This window comes from Brassica napus, chromosome C5 (assembly GCF_020379485.1).
Source record: "Brassica napus cultivar Da-Ae chromosome C5, Da-Ae, whole genome shotgun sequence".
In the NCBI taxonomy this organism is placed as follows: Eukaryota; Viridiplantae; Streptophyta; class Magnoliopsida; order Brassicales; family Brassicaceae; genus Brassica; species Brassica napus.
Window position 1 is genome coordinate 28,134,268 of NC_063448.1, and position 15,589 is coordinate 28,149,856.

The 15,589-nt window shown below is 30.7% G+C and overlaps 1 long non-coding RNA gene across 1 annotated transcript; it reads right to left on the reverse strand.

Annotated features, from left to right (window-relative positions):
• Positions 1–5,402: 5,402 nt before the first annotated feature.
• Positions 5,403–8,286, reverse strand: LOC125587723. The gene is made up of 2 exons (XR_007324022.1): positions 5,768–8,286; positions 5,403–5,683 (listed from the first exon to the last, which is right to left on the reverse strand). It is a non-coding gene; the product is annotated as an uncharacterized LOC125587723 (long non-coding RNA).
• Positions 8,287–15,589: the final 7,303 nt, after the last annotated feature.

The window sequence follows — 15,589 nt, forward strand, 5'->3', positions numbered from 1 at the left end:
CTTCCAAGTAAGTCTTCTGGTGTGGCTGATCTTAAAAATAATTTTTAAATTTTTAAAAAATATTTTGATAAGCGAAAAATTAAAATCATGTAATTATAAACAGTTTTAAGTGATATAAATTAAAATATAACAAAACTGAATTGTTTTCAACATAGATGAGTGAAGGTAGTGAATCATGGTATTCTTTGGTCTAGGGTTTGACAACATATGTTGTAGTATTGTATGTATTCTTAGGGTTAGATTTTGGAAAGCTTGAATGTTTTTTTGAAAAATTAAATTTTTACCTATAAGTGTTTATTTTTGTGTTTAGTAAACACTTTTAAAGTTTAATTTGATTTTATGAAGTGTTTACTTAGTTAATTAAGTTTGGAGGTTATGTTTAAGGTCTAGACGACTTCCATGGAAGTCATCTGGTGAATAATTTTAGCTGGACGACTTACATGTTAGTCGTTCAAATATTCCCCCTAAAATTTTTTAAAAAATTATTTTTCCGCTTAAATAATTTAAGCTAGACGACTTACTTGACTTACAAGTAAGTCGTCTGGGAAGTCTTCTATTATAGTTTCCCGCTAAAAATATTTTAATTTCCCGCTAAAAATATTAAAGTCTTCTGGGCGACTTACAAGTTAGTCGTCTAGGAAGTCGTCTGAATCAAAAATATTTTAACCTAATTGGATTTTTTGTCTCCCTATATAAAGAAAAATTTACACATTCTCTCTACTCCTCTCAAATGGCTGCAACAAAAATGTAATGTTCATCATTCTAAAACACTTCAACATCTCTCTAATCTCTTTGAACTTATAAACACTAAGCTTTATATCAATTTATTGTTTTTGTCTCATGTCTTTCTCACTAATTTATCTTGTTTTTGCAGGTTTTTCATCACATGATTATCATCTTCTACTCATTTAAAAGTAGATGTATCAATTTTAGATATGTATTGTTGTGTGTTCTATAAAGGTAGATTTATCTAATCTTCCACTCATTTTTTTCTGTTTTTAAGCCATTTGAACGTTTTTGGATATGCATGTTTTTCAGATCTGGATTTGGATATGCAGGTTTTTCAGATCTGGAAGACTTCTGGGACGACTTACCTGTTAGTCGTCTAAAATATAATGCGCTAGACGATTTCCAGGAAGTCTTATGGACTTCCTGGATGTCTTCTGGCGAAGTCTCCCTTTCATAACAGATCTGAACGTTTTGGTAAGTTTTTATGTCTGATTTTTCTTTATTTGGTAACTTCCTGTTATATAAAGTTCTTACTTTTTTTTCCAAATTAAAACTCTCCAAACCTACTCTAATCTATTTGACTTGAAAACACCAAATTTTATATGAATTTTCAGTTTTGTCTCATGTCTTTCTCACTAATCTATCTTTTTTTTTGCAGGTTTTTAATCAGATGGTTCTCATTTTTCACTCATTTAAAGGTAGATCTATTAATTTTAGATATGTATTTTTGTGTGTTCTATAAAGGTAGATTTATCTAATCTTCCACTCATTTTCTCTGTTTTTAAGCCATTTGAACGTTTTTTGATATGCAGGTTTTTCAGATATGGATTTGGATATGCAGATTTTTCAGATCTGGAAGACTTCTGGGACGACTTACCTGTTAGTCGTCTAAAATATAATGCGCTAGACGACTTGCAGGAAGTCTTCCAGACGACTTCCAGGAAGTCTTCCAGACGACTTCCAGGAAGTCTTCCAGACGACTTCCAGGAAGTCTTCTGACGAAGTCTTCTTCCATGTCAAGTGGAGTCCAAGCTTATCTTTGTAGAGGAATGATCTATAATAGTTTTGTTTGTGGTCTGTTTTGTGATTTGCATGTCTACTCTTTTAGTTGTGATTTTTTTGTAAAATCAGTAATAATGTTTCCCAAGATGTAATACATGTGCCAACAATGTGATTACACATTTACAAATCAATGAAATAATAGACTTCAATAGCCTTTCTCTTATCTTTGGATCTCCCATATGCAATAATAAACTCCAATGGCCTTCTTCTCATCTTAATAAACAAGAATGTTGGTAGCTTCATACTGATACAACATTTTAAGAAGCATTTTAACCATTCTTCCAACTCATAACAATAATTATCACTAGTGTCTATAACAATAATACTTAAGAGATGGAAACAAACAATAGTAACTAGTCAAAGCATATCACATTTTTTATAAATTTGTGTTGAAAAACTTAGTCAAATTTAGTAAAACTAAGGGAGAAAACATATTTTGAAAATATGAGTTTTACATATCTTGAAGTTACTTAATACTCTTAAAAATACAAGTTATTCAAAAACAAGCGTAGAAGATTCTCGGATCAGCTAGAAATTTTAATAACATGAATGTTGGTAACCTCATAAATATCACGAATTAAGTTATAAATTTCATCCAATAGCTAAAATATTGATTAATAGACATGAATTAACAAGAAAATGTTAAAAATTCGTTATAGTTTTAGAGAAAATGAAAGTTTATTAAACATTGACGCAGACGACTTCCACGGAGGTCGTCTGGCAGACTTCTAGGAAGTCGTCCATTTAGCTTAGTTTTGCAATTGATTTTTAACCTAGACGACTTACATGGAAGTCGTCCATCTTTGTTTGTTAAAAAAAAAATTCGAGACGACTTCCATGTAAGTCGTCTAGAGAAAACGGGTTAGTTTTGCATTTGACCAGATTGTGTCAGAAATTTGACTTTTCCTGGACGACTTCCGTCTAAGTCGTCCAGTAGAAAATTAAAAAATCAATATTTTGTTATACCTAGACGACTTACATGGAAGTCGTCTCAGGTTAGTTTTGAAATTGAAAAATAAAACAAAAAAAATTATTTTTTTCTAGACGACTTACACGAAATTCGTCCGTCCGAAGACTTACACGGAAGTCATCCGTCCGAAGACTTACACGGAAGTCGTCCGTCCGACGACTTACATAGAAGTCGTCCAAGATAAGCAAGGTTTGACCAGAATCTCAGAATAAAATCATGGACGACTTCAATGTAAGTCGTCTAGAAAAAAAAAATTTTGTTTTATTTTTCAATTGCAAAACTAACCTGAGACGACTTCCATGTAAGTCGTCTAGTTATAACAAAATATTGATTTTTTAATTTTCTACTGGACGACTTACACGGAAGTCGTCCAGGAAAAGTCAAATTTCTGACACAATCCGGTCAAATGCAAAACTAGCCCGTTTTCTCTAGACGACTTACATGGAAGTCGTCTCGAATTTTTTTTTAACAAACAAAGATGGACGACTTCCATGTAAGTCGTCTATAAAAGCACATTTAAAAGTCAATTGCAAAACTAACCTCTGCATTGACCAGAAGACTTCCATGTAAGTCATCTACAGCCAGACGACTTACTTGGAAGTCGTCTACAACCATCTGGACGAACAGATCTGGGAAAATACTGATTTCATAGTTTCAACAAGTGAGATAACTTGTTTATCACACATAAGTCTTCTCCAAGCACCCAGAATCTCAAACAAAAGTGACCCACCAAATAATCGTAAGCTTCAATGGCTCTATGAACCATAAAAATTTTAGAATCAAAATCTTGGTTTTTTTTGGATGAATATGGAGAGAAAGTGAAAGAGTTGTTGTTTTTAGTTCATAAGAATTGAGAATGAAAGAGTGTAAATCGATTTTAGGTGCATTAAGAGCTTCAAATTGGTTGTTCATGGTGGTTGGTGTATTGATGGCAATGACAATATTGTGAATACTTGAGGAAGATGAGGATAATAGAGTAAAATATGTATTTTCGAAAAAAAAAGTGATGGCATTTTCGTAAATGATTTGAACTTTTGGGGTGAAATAGGCAAGTCAAAGTTTCAAAAAAAACATGGGCTAGTTTTGTGTTTGACTCTAAATTTTCAAAACAACAACTAAATTAATGGGGGTGATTGGTAAGTGTTGTGAGTGCTTTCCACAGCTCATTTTTTTTCTACATCCACTTTAGTTTTTCAATCATGCTTTAAGAACAAATTTAAAGCTACAACCATAAAAACTAAAATAGGAAACAAAATAGCTTTGGAAATCAATTTTTCTAGAGCTTTATATTTAGTGCTCTGGAAATAATTAATCTACAGCTACAGCAATAAAATCTACAGCTATTATTCTAAAGTCAAAAAATAAAAAGCCACAACGCTTACCAATCATCCCCAATGTCTTTCTATTTTTAAAGTTTTATCTCCAAACCTATTAATAGTTTAATCTTTTAAAAATTAGAAAACTAGTTAAGTTAAAAAATATTTTAAATACAAAAACTTAAACAATGAATAATTTATTTATTTTTTCTTCAGAATTTAAATATCCGAACCCGGCCCAAAATATCTGAACCCGAACATAAAATACCGAACCCGACTCGAAGTTTAGAAATACCCGAACGGGTTCTATACCTTTATACTGAAATATCCGATACAAACCCGAACGTGTATCCGAACGCCCACCCCTATGATATATGATCATTTGTATCTTGCTCGAATAAAAAAAAGTTAAACCATTGATCACAAATTTTTTAATGTGGGATTTTATCATTTTTGGTAATTTATAGTCGTTTTTAAAAATTCAAAATATAAAAATAACAAAAAAATCTATTTTTTTTATTATATGCTTACTGTGATTGTTTAATTTCTTTAATAGTATAAAAATAAACAAGAAAGAGAAAGGTTAGAATTTTTTATATCAAATATATATTATTCATAATAATTAATTGTCATATATATGTTAACCATATTAGGTAATTCCGTAGCTTTTATTTATGGAAAGAAAAAATATTTTTTTGTATACTATTAATTAATTTGATAGTTAATTTAATAAAAAACATAATATATGTTTATACGGACCAACTTATTATTCTAACAATTGTAAAGGTCATTCTTGTGATGACACATGACTACGAAAACATATTGTAATGCGCCAGGATTAATATACAGGGGATTAAGTAACTCCTGCATAAATTAATTAAGTGGTTGGTGATATTTTTTGGATACAAATATGAATTAGAAATATCCTTGTAATCAAAAGTCAGTTGCACATATTGTAATTTTCTTTGTAATGTCAATGCAAATTTCTAAAATGTGTTTCAATTTTAATAGAATAGATTTCTAAAATATGTTTCAGTTTTAATAGAATAGATATAATCTTTCATATATGGAATACCAACCTCAACATCATTTAGTAAACTAACGTCTATGAAATAAATAAGATGATAATTAAACAAGGAAGAGTTGTATTTTAATATCCTTCTTTTGCTGCCTCGTTGGTTTTTCTGGAAACTGATGAGAAACAACACATGTGATTCAAAATACATACCTGAATTTAACAAGTTCACAAACATCTCTACTTAGAAAGTTAGAAACTGCTGGTGGTCAAGCCAATGTGATCACATAAGAAATATGAGAAGACCATAAACTGAAGCACACTCTGTTTGTTTGACTCAGTAAATCAAAGAGCATAGAACAACCGTAAGCAAGAATCAAAAAGTCAAAGCTAAGAGTTCTCTCAACTATCTTTAAGTTCCAACCAATACTAAAAAAATATCCCTCTAAGTCTATTCATACCTAATGTACCAAATGGATGGTTAAGAGTCACTTTTGGGCAAAGAAAAAACAGTCAAGTATTCAACTGCGCATCAAGAGTATGCAGAAATGTCCAAGTAGCCTTCTCGAGTTCATGTTTAGTCACTGGGACCTGTAGACTTGTCATGAACGAAATATGGAGTAAGTTAAAACATGTTCGTATCGAGAGAATCTATTGCAAGACTTTTCATCAGACCTTTCGAGAATGGATTATGTTCTGTGTGCGATCTGTCACACACACTGTCTTGATTAACAGAGAAGCTCAAGGGATGATAAGACCGGGTAGAGGGTTGAGACAGGGTGATCCTTTGTCTCCTATTCTTTTTGATTTACGTACTGAAGGGCTATTACATCAGCTCAATGAGGCGGAGCGTAGAGAAGAAATAAATGGTATCCAATTTTCTGAGCAAGGGCCATCAGTATATCATCTCTTTTTTGCTGATGATTCTTGGACAAAATTCGGAAATAGATCAAAAAGCTTAAAAAAATCTCCTACAAACTAAATTAATCTGTATGGACCTCTATCGTATGAATTACCATAACACCATTAATGAATTAATTAAAAACAAAAAACAAAAAACAAAAAACAAAAATCTCCGCCGGCGTAGGTTACCTCCATCGTGTTCTCTCCATCTCCACCATGATTCAAGTTTCCGTCAAGCTTCTTTCAACCAAAATCCTCTGTCTTATCTACACCAAGACCATGTTTCTACTGCGTCTTCAAACAATTTTGACCACCAATCTAAACCGTCGCAGATCTTCTTCCTCGTGGTCTCAAATGGCAATCAAGCTCACCGTTTGTCACTGCAATCGTCTTCTTCCACCATAGCAATAGAGATAGTTTCTTCTCAGAACCATCACGATGTGGTCGTGTTCGATTTGCGACGTCAACCGCGATCTCGAGCTTCTCTAACGGCCAACTTGTTCATATTTATGTTTAGATCCTTCAGTTTCTTTGTTTTTCTTGTTTTTGCAACAAACTATTAAATCGTAATTATTTTTCCATGAATCTACCCCAAAAATATCAATTGTATATTTCAGTCCTTCTTCACAATTGCATGAATGGTCCATTATCTTTTGGCTGTTTTCATTTACGCCCCCAAACATCCAAATTAAATAAATTTCTCCCCAAACTTATCGATTGTGCACTACAACCCTATTAATGCAATTGAACACATACATGAATTATAGATTTCATCTATTTATTTGAGATTTTTCATATTTTTGTTAAATTACTACATTACACTCTTAATTTTACATTATAGACTTTACACTTTAAGGTTTGTTAATAATATTATCTATATTATTATGATAAAAAAACATCAAACATATTTTTACAAAGTTATGATGTGAAAATATTGGTAAAATCTTAAACTATACATATAAACGATTGATATTTTTATTATATGTTAGACGAGTATTACTGGTACAATTTGTACAACTTTGACATTTCAGAAATTGATAAAAACCAATTTGATATTCCATATGAGGAAGAACAATCAAATATCCAATTAGTATGTACTCAAAAAGTTTCTCTTTATTTTTTTGTAGTTTTGGAATAAAAATTGAAAATTATTACATAATTCCATAAGTTTACATGATCTACGTTATACTTTTATGGTTTGTTAGCTTGTTTGTCTACATAATTTTTGGAAAACAAGCATGGAATATATTTTTACAAAATTGTTGATTTCATTGTAACCGGGCAAGCATGTACACATAAAGAAGTGGTACAACTGAGGTAAGTTTAAATTTTGTGTGGAACAATTAGTTTATTTTGGTTTCACTGCCAATGTACAACTACGTATAAACCGGTACAACTCAAAAACTGGTACAACTATGTTTATATGATAATACCTTATACATTAGGTTTGTTTACTTGGTTGTCCACATTATTTTTGAAAACATAGAATCAAAGTAATTTTGCAAGTAGGTAAACATAAAGAAATGGTACAAATTAGGTAATTGTATTTCTTATATGGCACAGCTAAGGCAACATAGTAACCAGGGCCTACTCAAAAATTTGTTGGTAATTGTATTTTTCTAAATTAGTGAACATGAATTTGAAAGTTAAATCCATGTAAAAATTAAAAATTTAGGGCCCTAAAAATAAAGAAATGTTGACAAAAAATGTAAAGACTAAAAATTTAAGGCCCTAGAGAATAAATAAATGTTGACCAAAATGTAAAGATTAAAAATTTAGGGCCCTAAAAAGTAAAAGAATTTTGACCAAAAATATAGGACCCTGTCCATGTGCAATCTTTGCACACCCATAGAGCCGGTACTGATAGTAACACGTAGTTAAACTAGTCATACTATTGTACCAGTGAGACTAATACTATTGTAGAAAAAAATACACTACGTCTTTAAACTACAACAAATTCGAAACAAAAAAAGAATAAAGAGTAAGTGGTTCAAACACAAGTCAAAATCCAACCATGAATACTTGTGCATTCTCTTCACCTTCGTGATGGCTTCTTTATCATTTTTTTTTTTGCAAAATTCTTTCTTTGAATCCTCTTCTACTGCAACCTTTTGGCACCGTAGCTGCCTTCTTTAGTTTCGAAAACAAAAAAAAATGAAGATACATTTTAAAAAAAAATAGTACAACTAGTACAACTAAAACAACTAATAACTATTGAAGAGATGAAAATTAGATTAATTTTTATAAGAAGAATAGTTTAAATTTCTTTCAGTTGTAGGAGTATATAAACATTTTATATATATTCAAATCTTCTAGACGACTTCCAAGTCTGATCTTAAAAATAATTTTAAATTTTTAAAAAATATTTTGATAAGCGAAAAATTAAAATCATGTAATTATAAACAGTTTTAAGTGATATAAATTAAAATATAACAAAACTGAAGTTTAAATTTCTTTCAGTTGTAGGAGTATATAAATATTTTATCATATATTCAAATCTCTCTCTCTCTCTCTCTCTCTCTCTCTCTCTCTCTCTCTCTCTCTCTCTCTCTCTCTCTCTCTCTCTCTCTCTCTCTCTCTCACGAATATAGCCTCAGTAAGTCGCCTGTAAGTCGTCTGAGTCGTCTGAGATGCTAGAAGTCTTCTAGACGACTTCCAAGTAAGTCTTCTGGTGTGGCTGATCTTAAAAATAATTTTTAAATTTTTAAAAAATATTTTGATAAGCGAAAAATTAAAATCATGTAATTATAAACAGTTTTAAGTGATATAAATTAAAATATAACAAAACTGAATTGTTTTCAACATAGATGAGTGAAGGTAGTGAATCATGGTATTCTTTGGTCTAGGGTTTGACAACATTTGTTGTAGTATTGTATGTATTCTTAGGGTTAGATTTTGGAAAGCTTGAATGTTTTTTTGAAAAATTAAATTTTTACCTATAAGTGTTTATTTTTGTGTTTAGTAAACACTTTTGAAGTTTAATTTGATTTTATGAAGTGTTTACTTAGTTAATTAAGTTTAGAGGTTATGTTTAAGGTCTAGACGACTTCCATGGAAGTCATCTGGTGAATAATTTTAGCTGGACGACTTACATGTTAGTCGTTCAAATATTCCCCCTAAAATTTTTTAAAAAATTATTTTTCCGCTTAAATAATTTAAGCTAGACGACTTACTTGACTTACAAGTAAGTCGTCTGGGAAGTCTTCTATTATAGTTTCCCGCTAAAAATATTTTAATTTCCCGCTAAAAATATTAAAGTCTTCTGGGCGACTTACAAGTAAGTCGTCTAGGAAGTCGTCTGAATCAAAAATATTTTAACCTAATTGGATTTTTTGTCTCCCTATATAAAGAAAAATTTACACATTCTCTCTACTCCTCTCAAATGGCTGCTACAAAAATGTAATGTTCATCATTCTAAAGCACTTCAACATCTCTCTAATCTCTTTGAACTTATAAACACTAAGCTTTATATCAATTTATTGTTTTTGTCTCATGTCTTTCTCACTAATTTATCTTGTTTTTGCAGGTTTTTCATCACATGATTATCATCTTCTACTCATTTAAAGGTAGATGTATCAATTTTAGATATGTATTGTTGTGTGTTCTATAAAGGTAGATTTATCTAATCTTCCACTCATTTTTTCTGTTTTTAAGCCATTTGAACGTTTTTGGATATGCATGTTTTTCAGATCTGGATTTGGATATGCAGGTTTTTCAGATCTGGAAGACTTCTGGGACGACTTACCTGTTAGTCGTCTAAAATATAATGCGCTAGACGATTTCCAGGAAGTCTTCTGGACTTCCTGGATGTCTTCTGGCGAAGTCTCCCTTTCATAACAGATCTGAACGTTTTGGTAAGTTTTTATGTCTGATTTTTCTTTATTTGGTAACTTCCTGTTATATAAAGTTCTTACTTTTTTTCCAAATTAAAACTCTCCAAACCTACTCTAATCTATTTGACTTGAAAACACCAAATTTTATATGAATTTTCAGTTTTGTCTCATGTCTTTCTCACTAATCTATCTTTTTTTTTGCAGGTTTTTAATCAGATGGTTCTCATTTTTCACTCATTTAAAGGTAGATCTATTAATTTTAGATATGTATTTTTGTGTGTTCTATAAAGGTAGATTTATCTAATCTTCCACTCATTTTCTCTGTTTTTAAGCCATTTGAACGTTTTTTGATATGCAGGTTTTTCAGATATGGATTTGGATATGCAGATTTTTCAGATCTGCAAGACTTCTGGGACGACTTACCTGTTAGTCGTCTAAAATATAATGCGCTAGACGACTTGCAGGAAGTCTTCCAGACGACTTCCAGGAAGTCTTCCAGACGACTTGCAGGAAGTCTTCCAGACGACTTGCAGGAAGTCTTCCAGACGACTTCCAGGAAGTCTTCCAGACGACTTCCAGGAAGTCTTCTGACGAAGTCTTCTTCCATGTCAAGTGGAGTCCAAGCTTATCTTTGTAGAGGAATGATCTATAATAGTTTTGTTTGTGGTCTGTTTTGTGATTTGCATGTCTACTCTTTTAGTTGTGATTTTTTTGTAAAATCAGTAATAATGTTTCCCAAGATGTAATACATGTGCCAACAATGTAATTACACATTTACAAATCAATGAAATAATAGACTTCAATAGCCTTTCTCTTATCTTTGGATCTCCCATATGCAATAATAAACTCCAATGGCCTTCTTCTCATCTTAATAAACAAGAATGTTGGTAGCTTCATACTGATACAACATTTTAAGAAGCATTTTAACCATTCTTCCAACTCATAACAATAATTATCACTAGTGTCTATAACAATAATACTTAAGAGATGGAAACAAACAATAGTAACTAGTCAAAGCATATCACATTTTTTATAAATTTGTGTTGAAAAACTTAGTCAAATTTAGTAAAACTAAGGGAGAAAACATATTTTGAAAATATGAGTTTTACATATCTTGAAGTTACTTAATACTCTTAAAAATACAAGTTATTCAAAAACAAGCGTAGAAGATTCTCGGATCAGCTAGAAATTTTAATAACATGAATGTTGGTAACCTCATAAATATCACGAATTAAGTTATAAATTTCATCCAGTAGCTAAAATATTGATTAATAGACATGAATTAACAAGAAAATGTTAAAAATTCGTTATAGTTTTAGAGAAAATGAAAGTTTATTAAACATTGACGCAGACGACTTCCACGGAGGTCGTCTGGCAGACTTCTAGGAAGTCGTCCATTTAGCTTAGTTTTGCAATTGATTTTTAACCTAGACGACTTACATGGAAGTCGTCCATCTTTGTTTGTTAAAAAAAAAATTCGAGACGACTTCCATGTAAGTCGTCTAGAGAAAACGGGTTAGTTTTGCATTTGACCAGATTGTGTCAGAAATTTGACTTTTCCTGGACGACTTCCGTCTAAGTCGTCCAGTAGAAAATTAAAAAATCAATATTTTGTTATACCTAGACGACTTACATGGAAGTCGTCTCAGGTTAGTTTTGAAATTGAAAAATAAAACAAAAAAAATTATTTTTTCTAGACGACTTACACGAAATTCGTCCGTCCGAAGACTTACACGGAAGTCATCCATCCGAAGACTTACATGGAAGTCGTCCGTCCGACGACTTACATAGAAGTCGTCCAAGATAAGTAAGGTTTGACCAGAATCTCAGAATAAAATCATGGACGACTTCAATGTAAGTCGTCTAGAAAAAAAAAAATTTGTTTTATTTTTCAATTGCAAAACTAACCTGAGACGACTTCCATGTAAGTCGTCTAGTTATAACAAAATATTGATTTTTTAATTTTCTACTGGACGACTTACACGGAAGTCGTCCAGGAAAAGTCAAATTTCTGACACAATCCGGTCAAATGCAAAACTAACCTGTTTTCTCTAGACGACTTACATGGAAGTCGTCTCGAATTTTTTTTTAACAAACAAAGATGGACGACTTCCATGTAAGTCGTCTATAAAAGCACATTTAAAAGTCAATTGCAAAACTAACCTCTGCATTGACCAGAAGACTTCCATGTAAGTCATCTACAGCCAGACGACTTACTTGGAAGTCGTCTACAACCATCTGGACGAACAGATCTGGGAAAATACTGATTTCATAGTTTCAACAAGTGAGATAACTTGTTTATCACACATAAGTCTTCTCCAAGCACCCAGAATCTCAAACAAAAGTGACCCACCAAATAATCGTAAGCTTCAATGGCTCTATGAACCATAAAAATTTTAGAATCAAAATCTTGGTTTTTTTTGGATGAATATGGAGAGAAAGTGAAAGAGTTGTTGTTTTTAGTTCATAAGAATTGAGAATGAAAGAGTGTAAATCGATTTTAGGTGCATTAAGAGCTTCAAATTGGTTGTTCAGGGTGGTTGGTGTATTGATGGCAATGATAATATTGTGAATACTTGAGGAAGATGAGGATAATAGAGTAAAATATGTATTTTCGAAAAGAAAAAAGTGATGGCATTTTCGTAAATAATTTGAACTTTTGGGGTGAAATAGGCAAGTCAAAGTTTCAAAAAAAAACATGGGTTAGTTTTGTGTTTGACTTTAAGTTTTGAGTCATATTTGCAAAAACCCCAAGATTTTATGTATTAGAAAACAGACGGATTCAGCAATGCAATTTCAATACTCAGTTATATATATATTCAATGTAAAGTTTGAGGTGATTTATTTTTTACGAGCTTTTAGATGATTTTATATGAATTAGACAGTTTAAGATATCATATAAACATGAGATTTAAGTATTAATTTTTTCAACTAAGAAACTCCACTTAAACACTTTAAAATCATTTAAAACTCTACAATTTAAAATATGTCACTAACAGTGGATTTCATAATATTTTTATAAAATGTTAAGTTCAATAACAATACTTTTTTAAATTTCAAAGTGAATTTGTTATTTAATATATATCATTTCAAATTCTTAGTTGAATACATACTCCGTAAGTATCTCAAACCCCTCACACACACATAGGCCTGAGACGTTTATCCGAGATCCGAATTCGATCCGAGATTCGATCTGGTACCGATCCGAAAATCCGGATATCTGGAGGGGCCGAATCCGGATCCGGATAGTAAAATGTTGGATCCGTCAAAGTCGGATCCGGATCCGGATACCTTGATTTTCTAGTCCGGATATCCGGATCCGTAAGTTTTTTTAATAACTATTTCAAAAATAGTAATATCTATATATAAAAACATTATTTTATGTAATATATTTTCATTTTTATGATAGTATATGTAAATTTTGTAATATTATACATAGAAATAATTAAAAACATTACATATATTTTTATTTTTAAATTATTGTTAATATTTTATATATATTAATATTATTTTATTTATTTATTTTAAGGATCCAAATCCAAATCCGGATATCCGCCGGATATTACAATTTTTTGAAGGATATCCGACACCCGGATATCCGACACCCGGATATCCGAGAACCCCGGATCCGGATAAGGATAGTAAAATTATGGATCCGCCGGATAAGGATCCGGATCCGAATACCTTAAATTTGCCCGGATATCCGATCCGTCTAAGGCCTACACTCACACACAAAAGAAGTTAATTACCTCAGAAAATAAGATCAGAGGTTTGACTTGGCTCTTATGGCAAGTTTTGAGGTACACAACCTAGGAACAGGAAAATCAACAAAGGTGGTAGAGACGGGTGACATATTTGAAAAAGATTCGGAAATCCCTTATATATTAAAAGAGAAGCATTGTAATAAATGCATTCACACTATAATAGACACGTGATAGCTTCACAATGATTTGATAATAAATATGCTAACGCGTTCACACTATATTCGTAAATGTGTTCACACTATGTATTTTGCGCTTTTTTAATATAAAACTCACATACATGGTTCCCATAAAACTCTGGATTTTTCAGTTCGAATAAAAATAGATAACGAATCAAAAGCCAAACTATATATATATTATTTTAATTGTTTGTGGATAAAGTTGAGCAAAATATTCATAAATTTTGATTCAATTCGTTATCTGTTTTGATTTGAACCAAAAAATCTGGATATCCGTAACTCTACGAAACAAATCAAATACTAAAATACAATATCCAAAAAAGAAGCAAATCACAAATACCAATATTTTTAGGAACATATATCTAATTATATATGTTATATGCACATATATACATATATGTAAAGAATTATATATATACGTTATATATATTATACTTTATATCAGTTTTACAATATTTTTATGAATTAAATTTATTATTTAGGTACTAGAATTAAAAGTTAAATAATGTTTTATTTTTGTAATAAAATTTTATTATAAAAATTTTATTTATTTACGGATCAAATCGGATATTCTTTAAAATTCTAAAAAAATTCAGATATCCGAGTCACCGAATATCTAGGTGGCTAAAGATCGAATCGACACGAATGCTTCCAAATACCCAGATATTCGATATGTGCACACCCCTATTTATGGATATAGTTTTATTTTCTTTATATAAAAAAAATGACTAATGTCAAGCCTTTTTTTATTTTAAATTAATTTTAATTTTATCTTTCATGTATTATTTTGAACAAAAATGTCATTTAATATTAATTAACAATATCTTTATATATTTGTCAACTATTTTTATATACTTTTTACATACACATACATGTGCATCTTGCTGTGAGCATTTTGTAACTAAGTATTCACCACAACTGAAGAATCTTTTTTTTGGAAAGTTGAAATATTTTTTCTTAATATTTCTTTCACTACCGACCAAATTGTACTGAAATGATTTGTCTTAATAATTTTTTTTTGTTAAACTATTATCTGCTTAGAAACTATAATATAAAACTATTGGTTCGACATGACGACTATCTAATTCATAACATTAAAATAAACAAATAATATTAATTTTTGGTTTTTACCGAAAAAACAAAAAATCAAACATTTTAACCTAATAAACTAAAATGAATATTAATTTAAAACAATAATTATATTTTAGAAGATTAAAAACCAAAAAAAAAAACTTAAAACCAAACTAATATCCAGATTAAACAGATTTAATGTGTTTTTATTTAAAATAACGAAACTAATAATCACATCCCGCGCAAGACGCAGATTATTACCTAGCAGTAATGTTACTTGAACTTCTTACGATATAAGATAACTATAAATATTTTAAGAAACGAAACAATATCAAACTCTAGTTAGTGTTACTATTGAACTTGCATAAGCCAAAATTGAATCGGGTTTTATCACCTCAGTAACTATTACACGACATGGTTTCGTAGATGTCTTCCACTTCCACCTCAGTGATTCCGACAACAGCAAGTGGGATAACGTCACCGCGATCAACTTTTCCACTGCAGTTTCCTTTTACTTTGCACTCTCTCTCTCTCCTTAATCCTTATCTTCATCGTTTCTTCATTTCTATGAGAGTTAATAAGAATTAGGTGATCGGTGCATGACGAGCGCATCGGAACTCTTCTCTACTCGAAGATTATATGTATATAAAATTAAAACATAATAAATAAATAATTAAACTATATATAAGTAAACCATAAGAACAATTTGAAATAAAAATGAAAATAAAGTTTAGTAAAAATGAATTAGTT